Below are 13,478 nucleotides of genomic sequence, written 5' to 3'. Positions count from 1 at the left end.
CTAGCTGTAGTCAATATTGCCACATTATAAAATATTTCATAAAAGTATGCCTGCAGCTTAGTTTATGACACGTTCATGTCCCACTGCATTCTTAATATAACTGCTTCTTTTCAAATGTCATAAGCAAGGTCATTGAATTTTTATCTTCACAGAAAAATGGACCAAATTATAGAATGTGACCCCCAAAACGCTGGTACAGATCCTAGAATCCCATGTAATAAAAATGGAATTTAACTAAGTCAATCATCTTAAAGAGTAACCCTGATCACAACCCTATATTTACAGCTGATTTTGAGTTCTTGGTTTCATTTTGAGTTTTTGAGGCTGTTTTTAAACTTTTGCAAGGTTTCTAGGTTAACATGTGTGCCACTCTATGTGGTTTGGCATCCAGCCACAGCAGCATAAATCCAGGAAGTAAGTCTTCTTAGATATTGACAGTTTTCTAAAGGTGCAGGGCATCTTTGATTGCATACATTTGGATTCCATTAGATAAAGCTGTAGCTTATAAAAATAGAAAAGAATATTCAGTCAATGTGCATATAGTGTATCATGTCAACTTGAGCATACTCCATGTTAATGTTAGATAGTTGGTGTCATGTCATGGCTCTTCTGCAATAGTGCTACATTAAGATCTGTTCCACAGAGTTTGCAGGCTGAGTGGAAGGCTCCTGGAGGATTCCAACTATCTTTAAACTTAGTTGCTAGCACCAGTCACCATGACTATAGGGTTGCCAACTCTGGTTGGATGTATTCCTGGAGGTTTGATCACGTGATGTTTGTTCATGTGACATTTGATCACATGGCATTTGATCGAAGATTGCAAATGTTTTTGCATTTACCTTAGAAACGCTGGGACCCTCTATGCTTGCACATAACATTAATTTTAGAAAAAAATACATTAATAATTAAAGGATACCCATTTTGTGTAAAAGTAGACTGCCACGGATTCTGTTTCTTTTTGTAGGCAATTTATCTATGGCAAAAGCAAGGTTTGTAAGGTGCACCCACTTGGAAAACTTAGAAGCTGCATTAGTCCAAGTAATTTTCCTAAATTAGAAGATAAGAGTTATGTACCAGATTTCATAACAGTTTATTTAGTAAAAAAAAATAATTAATCCAGTTATATTTCTTATGCTCCTTGATTTATTTTTGTACATGTTGATATTTATACAATTATTGACGTACAAAGATTTCATATTGACTGAATTTTTATTTCAAATGAAACTTGTTTAACCCAAACAATTACTGTTGAAGATTCTTAGTTTTATCAAGTGCTTTAAGTGGAAAATTAAATAGACTGTAGTCCAATGGTTATGCATGTGTTTTTTAAAAGTTCTATTTGTAAAACACATTTGTTAAGAAATAGAGGGGGTGAAATTCCCTACCATAACGCCATGTGTTTGCACCGTATTTCTTCAAAAAATGGCAGCCGCCTCGCTTCTGGTGTGGGGCATGGTGGCCACCATTTTGGTGCGAGCCATAGCGGTGCCATTGCCAACACTGGCCTCTCAAATTCATGTGAGCATATTGTGACTTCAATTGGTGTGCAACGCCTGATTTGACGCCACGACTGCTATTTTGGACATCGCCGTATGCCATAATGCCCTCTCCAAACTACGCATGGAAGAACGTGCGTGTAACAGCCCTGCAGAAATGCTGTCAGTGCTACTTAAAGGGACACAGACATCTTTCAATAAGTTTGGATTTCAGTTTTTGGACTGTATCATTTCTATTTTATTAAATTAGTGGTTTGGTGCAATAAATTTAAAAAGTTGTTAAAGTATGCAGGTAATGCAGTGAGTGCTGCTGGGTGCTTGCAAGGCTTTGGATGGTAAAGGAAGGCCTCAAAGAAGACAGAATATGCTGGAAATACTCAGCAGGTCCGACAGCATCTGTGGAGAGAGAAACCGAGTTTTGGGTCAAGATGCTGCCTGACCAGTTTAGCATTTCCAGCATTTTCTGCTTTTATTTCAGATTTCCAGCACCCGTGGTATTTTGCTCTGATAAGATGACTTGTTCACAGTCCTGGGGGGCACATGGAGATGAAGCAGAGGCAGCAAAGGGGACAAGCTGCTCACAGAAGGAAGAGGAAGAAGCAGAAGAGGAGGAAGCGGAAGGAAGGATGCAACCCCTTTCTGGCCGGGATATCTGGGATGGAATCATTTGCCTGTGGTACCAGTGACCGCAACCCCAATTCCCTTTTGAACATTAGTCCCACGCCTTACCTTCCCTCTGTTACTGACCATCACAGCGTCCTCTTGGCCACAGTAGTGAAATAAAAGCCACCACAAGGCAAAATTTCCAATTCAACTTTATCCATATATGCATCCAAAATGACAGCAAGAAATCAACTCATCACAATTGTGCATTGCATAAGTGACTGTCTTGCATAAGTGACTGTCTTCCATCTGCCCTTGTCTATCCTAGTGATGTCACACAGTGCTACCACAGTGGCTGCAGTATGACTGCTGGAAGGCTGCTGACTTTCAGTGGGGATCCGCCTCCTCCTCCTCCTCCTCCTCCTCCTCCTCCTCCTCCTCATCCTCCTCCTCCTCCTCATCCTCATCCTCATCCTCATCCTCCTCCTCCATCATCAGAAGGGTGTGTGGAATGAGGGGGAAGTCAGATGTGAGAAAGAGGATAATGTATGAGGATACCAGCATCTTGTACTCTGTCAGCCCTGCTGCTGGCCAAGGGCTCAGCCTTGCCGCAGCCAAGAATGGCAGCATCGTCTCCTCCAAGGGGGTGAGGTGAAGCTGGGAATGGGAGGTGTGCCTCATGTTTGGTAGAGATTGTTGGTAGGTGAGTGATGTGGGGTGTGGTTGTGCATTGAGCAGTGTGTGAGGCTAGTGGTAGGAGATGGCTTTTGAAGATTCATTCACTAACCTTGACCACTGGTCTGAGGTCATGAAGCTGCTTTGGGCACTGGAGCCAATTCCTGGGGTGACACTGCTGGCAGAGATGGCCTCGGTGATGTGGTCCCACATTGTTCTTTCTGGAGGGCCTCCTGGCCCCCTGTGGGTCGAGGACCTCTCTTCCAGTGTTGACCCCCTACACAAAGCTGGAGTGCTGCATGCGAGACCATGAGTGCCCTTTCCCTGGCCTGTTGAACCATTTGTGTAAGTGCTGAAGCACTTTTACTATTTTTATATGTGCAGAAGGCAGTTCAGCTTTAAGAGTTGAAGACTGCCATTTTGGAATTATTTTCAATGGCCCAGAAATTCGGATCGGGGGCTTCCCGCGGGTGCAAGCCCCCGATCTGCACTTACCTTGTGCACCGGCCGTTGAGCTGTGGGCCCCCGTGGAATTCCGATCCGGGGCCTGGTCCAGCTGCTGGTGCACAGTGCTTGCATATCCCAGGGGCGCAGTTAGTTCGATGCATCCCCTGGGATCACGTGGGCCATGGGGAGCCAATCGGAGCAGGGAATGCTCCATTCATAAGTCTGACAGGAAGTGCTGTCAAGATTAATAAATACTATGGCCCCAAAACAGCACTAAATCTTCAAATAAATTTTAAAAAACATCATATTTTTAAAATAAACTATAAATTACATGAAATAATTATTTTAAACAATAATTTAAATTTTTGAAAAAACTAATTTTATTTTCTAACGGGGCTAAAAATAAACTTACCTTGCTTTAAAGTACTTAAAAATAATAAACCTGTGGAAAAAATGTTTTAATTTTAATTAATTCATCACTTACCTTGTAAAAAGCAGGCCTTACACCTGCTTTTTACATTTCTAACTTCTGGAGACTTACCCTCCTGGGAAAACCTGTAAAAAAAAAATGAAGTTCGATGCGCACGCACAGCCCCTCCCGCGCACGCGTTCAACCTCTGAACCCCTTCGTTCAGAGGAATGGAAGTGCCGGTTTCCCGTGCATGCGCAGTGCATGCAGGAAACCGGCACTTCCATTGGGCCTACGGGTGAGTACCCAGTGCGTACTCACCCGTGGAGACCCGAATTTCTGGGCCATTAATGTTTTTCTTTTTTTTTCAAAATACAGTTGCACTCTGAGGGCTAATGACTGCCTATTTTTAAACTATTTTTTTATTTTTTTATTTTAGAAGGAGTTCCCCTTTAAGGGCTTGAGACTGCTTTCTAAAATGACAGCCTAGCTCTAAGAGAATCTACAGCCATGTTTCATTGGGCCTCCTATTGAGCGCACAGCCTGAAACAGCACATTCTACACTAGGCTGTTCACTGCAATCATTCAAATCAGCAGGCAGCACCAAAATAATGGTGCTGCCTGTAATCTTTTTACAGGCATGAGCAAACCTCGCCCCATGGTGGCACCGCCCATTTATTGGATTTCTAGGTCATAGTTTGAAGTTAATTCTGTTTTTAAAATTTGTTTAAAACAAGTCCTTTATTTGTGGCTTAACACATATTGTGAATCCATCTCACCTCTTGTCTGGTTTTGGACTTGATCATACTGTTTCCCCAGTGTTGACCACTCCACACTGCTGACTGCAGCCTTTCATGAGTTCTTCTTCCTGACGCTGGAAGCAGGAAGGATTTGGTGCCAGAACTTGAAGCTGTCATGTAAGAAGTCCCACATGCAAATGAGCTGCAGATGATAAGCAGGATGAAAAGAGACTTGAAGATGTGGCTGCCAAATTCTTAACCTAAAATTCAACAATATCAAGGTTGAAATCTCATGGTGGCAATGCTGAATGTCCCATCTGTTTGTTCTTTGCAGTACTAATGATGCCCTGCAACTTACTGGAAAATGATGGTCCATCTATTGGAGCTGATGGTTGCCAAGTGTTACCCACCAATCAAAGGCAACTTTCCCTTGGGATGATACTCATCTCATTGTTCCTGGTTGCTGGTAAACAGCTAGCCATCTTGCTGTCTCTGAGGGTTAATATGTATCTATCTATGACATCCAAGAATCCAGATGCAGATTAATATACATGGCGGCTATAATGGATGTGCCAATGCTAGTTTATATTAAAAGGGGAGGTACCACCAAATGCTTAAAGTATGATTATTTTAAAGTGGCATGTCGCCATGTGCTCATTTTATGTGGAGTGTACTTCTTACAATCTGTGTTTGGTCTCCCCAGTATAGAGGTGACCTCATCGTGAGCAGTGAATACAGTACACTAAATTGAAAGAAGTGCAAGTCAATCGCTATTTCACCTGGAAGGAGTGTTTGGGGCCCTGATGGTGGGAAGGGAGCTGGTAAAAGGGCAGGTGTTGCATCTCCTGCTCCTTGCATGGGAAGAAGCTGTGGAAAGGGGAGTGGGTGTTGGGGATGATAGAGGAGTGGACCAGGGTGTCGCGAAGGGAACAGTCCCTTCGGAATGCTGAAAGGGGTGGAGAGAGGAAGATGTGTTTGCTGGTGGGATCACGCTGGAGGAGGTGGAAATAGCAGAGGATGATCCATTGATGTGGAGGCTGGTGGGGTGGAAGGTGAGGACGAGGGGAACCCTACCATTGTTCAGGGAGGGAGGGGAAAGGGTGAGAGCAGAAGTGCGGGAAATGGAACGGACATGGTCAAGGCTCCTGTCAACCACGGTGGAGGGGAATCCTCGGTTGAGAAAAAAGGAAGATAAAACGGAAGCACTGGTGTGGAAGGTGGCATCGTCAGAACAGATGCGACGAAGATGTAGAAACTGGAAAAATGTAATAGAGTCCTTACGAGAAGCGGGGTGGGAGGAAGTATAGTCCAGGTAGCTGTGGGAGTCAGTGGGCTTATAGTGGATATTGGTCGATAGCCTATGCACAGAAATGGAGACAGAGAAGTCGAGGAAGGGAAGGGAAGATACATAGATGGACTATGTGAAGGTGAGGGAAGGGTGGAAATTGGAAGCAAAGTTGATTACATTTTCCAGTTCAGGGAGCGAACAGAAAACGGCATTTATACAGTCATTCATATACTGGAAAAAGAGGTGAGAGAGGGGGCTTGAGTAGGACTGGAACAAAGAATGTTCCACATGTCCCACGAAAAGGCAGGCATAGCTAGGACCCATGTGGGTTCCCATAGCAACACCTTTAATTTGGAGGAAGTGAGTGGAGTCAAAGGAGAAGTTATTCAATGTGAGAACAAATTCAGTCAGGCAGAGGAGGGTGGTGGTGGATGGGGACTGGTTGTGTCTTCATTCATGAAAAGAAGTGGAGAGCCCTCAGTAGGTCCTAGTGGGGGATGGAGGTGTAGAGGGATTGGACGTCCATCCTGAAAAGGAGACAGTTAGGGCCAGGAAACTGGAAACTATTAAAGTGGCGGAGGGCATTGGAAGAGTCTCAGATGTAGGTGGGAAGTGACTGGATAAGGGGAGAAAAAATAAGAGCCGAGATAGGAAGAAATCAGTTCCGTAGTTCCGTGGGGCAAGAACAGGCTGAAATGATGGGTGCAATCTTGCCAGCCCTGGGGAGGCGGGTATGGAGGCGGGACTGCCGGGAAAATGGCAGAATCTGGGGACGGGTGCCCATCCTGCCCCCAACCCGCCTCCGTGCCATCTTCCCAGGAGGCGGGTAGCCGACCCATGCCGAGTCCAGTCTCCTCAAGGCAGGAAGGGGATTACAGCCACATAACTGCCTGATAACAGGTAGTTAACAGACAGTTAAGAGGATTATCCCCATTTTTCCAACAGAGGCGTGGGCTTCCCGATGTCAGGAAAGCCCACCAGGGTCACCGAGGCGAGCAGTGGGTCTGTGGGGGTCAGTGGGGTGCAAAAGTGTGCTGTGGAGGTGCGTGATGGGTGCAAATGTGGAGTGGTAAGTATGTGAGGTGAGTGAAAAGTGATAGAAAATGTTTACTTACTGTAATGTTATCTTATATCTTAGTATTAAGAGGCTTACGAGTAGATATCGTTGAGTACTCTTTATTAGGTCTTGAGTCAGTGCCAGCTTGTGCAGTCCTGCCGCATGGCCAAGATCGCTTCCTATTTATACGACTGCCGTCAAGCAGCTGTCTTTACTACAGCTACCGTAAAGCAGCTGTCTTTACTACAGCTACAGTTATCTGTACACTTACCTTTGTTTCTTCCTGCAGGCTTCAACTGTTGGGGATGCAGAGAGTCTCGCATCTCACCGGCAGAGGTGACAGATGGCTGCTGAATTCTCCGATGCAACAACCAACTAATTTCTGCTGAAGAAAGAGGTTTGATGAGTTTTGAATACAAGGACTCATCAAACAACATAGATTGTCAGTGTTTGACAGCTTCACAGAGCTGTCAAATGATGACAATTCATCTGTCAAAAATTTTTGACAGATGAAACGTCATATGCTGACGTTCTCTGTCACCGGCTTCCCCTTAATGGGTGAGCTTAATAAGGTCAATCAAGGGAAAATAGCATGGGTTGGCCACAAGTCAATGGCGGCGGGATGACGGCCCGACAAGCAGCAGTCCCGCCTCCAACGTGCCCCCATTGGCAACATCACCCCCGATGAGTCTACCAGGGCAGTCCTGTTTGTGGATCTTGGGAAGGAGGTAGAAGCAGCCTGTGCAGGGTTGGGGTCTATGAGTTTGGAGGCAGTAGATGGAAGATCTCCAGAGGAGATGAGGTCAGTGACAGTCTTGGAAACGATGGCTTGATGTTCGGTGGTGGGGTCGTGGTCCAGGGGGAGGTAGCAGGAGGCGTCAGAGAGTTGGCGTTCAGCAGAAAACGGCATTGATACAGTCATTGATATGCTGGAAAAAGAGTTGAGGGAGGGGGCCTAAGTAGGACTAAAGGTAGAGGTCGGCTCGCCAAACAACAACAGCGCCACCCTTGTCAGCAGGTTTAATGACAAGGTTGGAGTTGGATCTGATCGGGTGACCACTTTGCGGAACATTTCCGTTCAGTCTGCAAGTGTGACCCTGAGCTTCCAGTCCCCTATCATTTTAATTCTCCATCCTACTGCCACTCTGGCTTCTCTGTCCTCAACCTCCTACACAGTTCCAATGAAGCTCAAAATAAGCTCGAGGAACAGCACCTGATCTTTCTATTAGGCACTTTACAGCCTTCTGGACTCAACATTGAGTTCAACAATTTCAGATCATATCCTCTGCCCCCATTTTTTTCAGACAGCTGATTCTGCCATTCCAATTTGCACCTCCTCTAGATCCATCTTTTGTTTATTTACTTATCCCATTACCATCTCCTTTCACTTTGCATCATCATCCCTTTTGTCGTTTAATCTCTCCTGCAGTCCACTCTATCACAGACCTTCCCTTTTGTCCTTTCCTCCCCCTCCTTTCCCTGCTTCTGTACTTGCTTAAAATTTGTTACATCTTTAACTTTTTCCCATTCTGACAAAAGATCATCGCCATGAAACGTTAACTCTGTTTCTCTGTCCACAGATGCTGCCGGACCTGCTGAGTATTTCCAGCAGTTTCTGTTTTTATTTCACATTTCCAGCATCTGCAGTATTTTGCCTTTGTACATCTTCCAATTGTTCCTCTAGCTCTACCTTTAAGTGCATCCTAGCTCAAGGGTGAAACTTCACACACAGCCATTGTTTCTGCAGCCTGTGGGCTGCCAGATGAAGAAAGGCAGTATATCTGTGTGCAAACAATCCTGAAGGCCCTGTCCCAAGACTGGATGTTGTTGCTCTGCCATGCAATGATTCAGGGCAGTGCAAAGCGGACACTTGCTCAGAACTCTTGTAGGTGTTCGCAGTACAGTCACTTACCTTTGTCACTTTTTTCATGTCCCCAAGCATTTTTGGAATCTCCTTCACTATCCTTAGTGGAGAACAACCCGTTGATACTGACTAATCTGCTGCGCATTTTGAACATTTTCTGTTTTTACTTCTTATGCTCAAATTCAGGTTTATGTTTATTCTGTACGGTCACCTTCATTGAAAACAAAAAGGGGCTGTGATTTTAGGAGAATAGCAAAACAAACAATTGTGTTAAATATGAGTACGCGCCCCTAATGAATGTCAAGACAGAAAAAAATTTAGCAGAACTTTCAAATTGATAGCGTAGATTTGCATATCATCTAAAACCTTGTCCAAAGCTCTAATTTTAAAAGTAGGGGACAGTAGAATTGTTAACATTTAAATAAAGATTACAGTAGCTGTCACCCAATGCTAATTTAAAAGGCATAAAGTCTACATGGCTCTGTGACAACCTGTCCACAGCAGGAAATCAATATTGTATTCTATTCCCTCCAGTTCGCGGTCTCATGATAAAAATTAGAGATAGGGAACATAAGCAGACAAAGGTATGAGTCAAGAAGGAAAAGGATGTAGAAGGACATTGATCAGAAAAGAGCAGGGTGATCAAAAAGGACAGAATTTACAAGACATAAATAGGTTTAAGAGGTAGAGAGCAATGGAAGAAACAACAAAATATGATGGCAAAAATATATACAGGAGAAAATATCATTTTTTAGATTAGAATGTGGGTAAATAAAGAGTAGTATGTTCACTTGTGTCAAGGTTGACAAGCGTGGATTGTCCTTAGAGATGAGTTACTGACCTGCATCAATCTGCTGGTTTGTGTTTTCAGCAATCACAATTGGTATTAATTTTCCACTAGATCCTGAGAGAAATTGGATCACTTTATTTATAAATTCACCATAAACTCTGCTGATGGTGACAATCAGCTGAATTACACTGATGTTCTTGGAAACAGCTGAAATATGGGGGAATTGAAGCAGAGTTTCCTCCGAGAAAGACAAATTACAATAGGCATTTGAATTGAACCGATTCAGAAAAATAAATCTAAATACAATATTGCTCTGAAAGTTAAATGTTCGCATTAGCAAACTCTGGTAAAATGCTGTGGAAATAGCATAACATATAATAGTAAGGGCTGGAACTACAGACAATTGCCCACAGGCAATGGAAAAAAAAAACAGTTGTATTGCACAGTCTGATGAGAGACTGGTTCAACCTGTGCAGTGGTATCACAGACCTAAGTTACACTACCATTCATAGATTGAACATTTTCATTGATTCTGAAGTTAGTTTCAGTAAATGCAGGATTATATAATGTGCGATTCCACTCTGGAGCCCATCAACATGGTGATCTTATGAGAAGTGATCTTATTGAAACATATAAAATACTGAGGGGCTCGACAAGGTAGATGCAGAGAGGATGTTTCCCCTCGTGGCGAAATCTAGAACTCGGGAGCATAGTTTCAGAATAAAGGGTCGCCCTTTTAGAACTGAGATGAGGAGGAATTTCTTCTTTCAGAGGGTCGTAAATCTGTGGAATTCTCTGCCCCAGAGAACTGTGGAGGCTGGGTCATTAAATATATCTAAGGTGAAGATAGATAGATTTTTGCAAGATAAGGGAGTGAAGGGTTATGGGGAGCGGGCGGGGAAGTGGCTTTAAACCCAAGATCAGCCATGATCTTATTGAATGGCAGAGCAGGCTCGAGGGGCCAAGTGACCTAATCCTGCTCCTATTTCTTAGCTTCTGTATTTCATATTAGAACTGTTAGAACCGGGTTTTCCTGGTCCTCGTCTTGAGTTCCGTAGTACGAAGAATGATTTCAGGCTCGAGGGTTCGGAGAGTTAAAACAACATTTTATTACTTCCAACTGTTCGCAGTGGTCACACAGTATATTGAGGTCTTTTACAGTACATTCGTGTCCCAAGAGTCACACCGGGTTAGGCACGTGTTGCCAGCATTTACGTCCCCGGGAGGTGTCTGACTCTCTTGATGATCCACACGTCTTCTGGCTAAGAGCGAATACCGGTAGGGAAGCCCCTTTTATACAGTGGGACAAGGGTCATTACATCACTTCCCTGGCAACAAGTGTTCTCCAATGGGGATCACTTAAGCGCTTTCAGTTTGGCCATGATCTGGTCTTCAGTCTGGCGGGCAAGTCCTGACTTGTCTCACTGCTGCATATGCCTTCCTGAAGTACCGGATCGTGATTGGGCACCGCACAATAGCTAGTCAATCACCTTCTAGCTAGCAGTTAAGCCCTTTCAGTGACCTTTATTGCTCGTTAACACTTGGCCGCAGGCTGGGGCAAGTGTCTCTCTTTTCTGCTAGCTTTGCACTTTGCAAAGCTGGGGCTGCTCTTTAATCTAATCTAGACTTTCCTTGTGCGAAGCCATTTTTGTAAGCCAATTCATCGTCCATTTTATTCACATTTCCACAGAACATAAAGAACATAACGCTCGTTATTGTACTATTGTACCATAGAACAGTTGTCAGAACAGTTTCTCAATTATTGGAGAACAAAATATTTGTGAAAAAAACCTGACTTGGTATTATAAGGCTTCTTAATTAGCATGGCACACATTGTAAATTCCATGGAAGATGCTTCTCTGTGTATTTCAGAATGGAAATTCTTAAAAAATCATTCACAAGTTCAACCTGACATGATCTCAGGAACAGCAGAGAAACCATTATAAAGCATGGGCTTGTTGGGCCAAATGGCCTTTTTCTTTTCCCAAAGATGATGCTTTTGTATTGAAGTGCATTTGAAATTATTTTTCAGTCTACTGTTTTTCACTCATTCACACACAATATTGTACAAAAGTAATCAATATTTGTTCAGGACATGCAACTTAACAAGAAGAAATGGTGACATTTTAAAGATTATTGTAAACTGGATAAATCCTGTTTTATAACAGTAGAGTTGTTTATGTAGGTAATAACATCAGATAATTGATTTACAGTGACTGAATAAATCAAATTCCATTTTTACTAAATGGTGTTCCTGCATTTTTACTAATGCTTTGGATTGAATTCCACAACTCTGTCCATGCAGTGAAAACTGCAAATGAGCGGTTTTTATTATATATAACAACAGAAGACACTGGAAAAACTCAGCAGGCCAGGCAACATCCGTGGAGAGAGGAATAGAGTCAATGTTTCAGGTCGAAACCCTTCTTCAGAACTGAGAAAAAAAGGCAGGAAATTAAACAGATTAAAAGGCCAGTTTGGGGGCTGGGAAATGGGGGAGGGGATGAAAGAACAAAAGGGAAGTGAAGAGACATTAAGAGATATTCAAGACGAGATGAGATGGTAATAGGACAGGTAAGAGACAAAAGATGGCTCTAGATGAAGTGTGAAATGCGCTGGCAGAATGAGAGGCAGCTGCCATGTGGGAGAGAAAAAAAGGAAAAGGCGCAAACCAAAAGTGTGGATAAAAAATATATAGAAATATAATAGGGGCCGAGGTTATGATCTGAAATTGTTGAACTCGATATTGAGTCTGGAAGGCTGTAAAGTGCCTAATCGGAAGATGAGGTGCTGTTCCTTGAGCTTACGCTGAGCTTTCATGGGACAATGCAAGAGGCTGCAGATGGTGAGGTCTGAGTGGGAATGGGGTGGTGAATTGAAATGACAGGCGACTGGAAGCTCGGGGTCACCCTTACGGACTGAACGGAGGTGTTCCGCAAAGCGGTCACCCAACCTGCATTTGGTCTCCCCAATGTAGAGGAGACCACATCGTGAGCAGCGAATACAGTATACTAGATTACAAGAAGTACAAGTAAATCACAGTTTCACCTGGAAGGGGTGTTTGGGGCCTTGGACAGTGGGAAGGGGGGAGGTATAAGGGCAGGTATTGCATCTCCTGCACTTGCACGGGAAGGTGCCAGGTGAAGGGGAAGGGGTGCTGGGGCTGATAGAGGAGTGGACTAGGGTGTCTCAGAGAGAGCAGTCCCTACAGAATGCTGAAAGGGGAGGAGAGGGGAAGGTGCATTTGGTGGTGGGATCACATTGGAGGTGGCGGAAATGGTGGAGGACGATCCGTTGAATGTGGAGGCTGGTGGGGTGAAAGGTGAGGACAAGGGGAACCCTATCGTGGTTCCGGGAGGGAGGGGCAGGGTTGAGGGTAGAAGTGCGGGAGATAGAACAGACAAGGTCAAGGGCCGTGTCAACCACGGTAGAGGGGCATCCTCGGTTGAGGAAAAAGGAAGACATGTTGGAAGCACTGGTGTGGAAGGTGGCATCGTCGGAGCAGATGCGGCGGAGACGGAGAAACTGGGAGAATGGAATAGAGTCCTTACAGGAGGCGGGGTGGGAGGAAGTGTAGTCCAGGTAGCTGTGGGAGTCAGTGGGTTTGTAGTGAATGTTGTTCAATAACCTATCCCCAGAGATGGAGACGGAGAAGTCGAGGAAGAGAAGGGAAGAGTCGGAGATGGACCATGTGACGATGAGGGAAGGGTGGAAATTGGAGGCAAAGTGAATGAAATTGTCTAGTTCAGGGCGAGAGCAGGAAACGGCACTGATACAGTCATCAATGTACCGGAAAAAGAGGTGAGGGAGGGGATCCAAGTAGGACTGGAACAAAGAGTGTTCCACATATCCCACGAAAAGGCAGGCATAGCTAGGGCCCATGCGGGTACCCATAGCAACACCTTTAATTTGGAGGAAATGAGTGGAATAGAAGGAGAAGTTGTTCAATATGAGAACAAGTTCAGCCAGGCGGAAGAGGGTGGTGGTGGATGGGGACTGGTTGGGCCTCTGTTCAAGGAAGAAGTGGGGCGCCCTCAGGCCATCCTGGTGGGGGATGGAGGTGTAGAAGGATAGTACGTCCATGGTGAAAAGGAGGCGGTTGGGGCCAG

This window comes from Somniosus microcephalus, chromosome 5 (genome assembly GCF_052327205.1).
Source record: "Somniosus microcephalus isolate GS21.2 chromosome 5, FLI_Smic_1.0, whole genome shotgun sequence".
Classification (NCBI taxonomy): domain Eukaryota; kingdom Metazoa; phylum Chordata; class Chondrichthyes; order Squaliformes; family Somniosidae; genus Somniosus; species Somniosus microcephalus.
The sequence above is the reverse complement of the archived record's forward strand: the minus strand, read 5'-3'. Positions refer to the sequence as shown.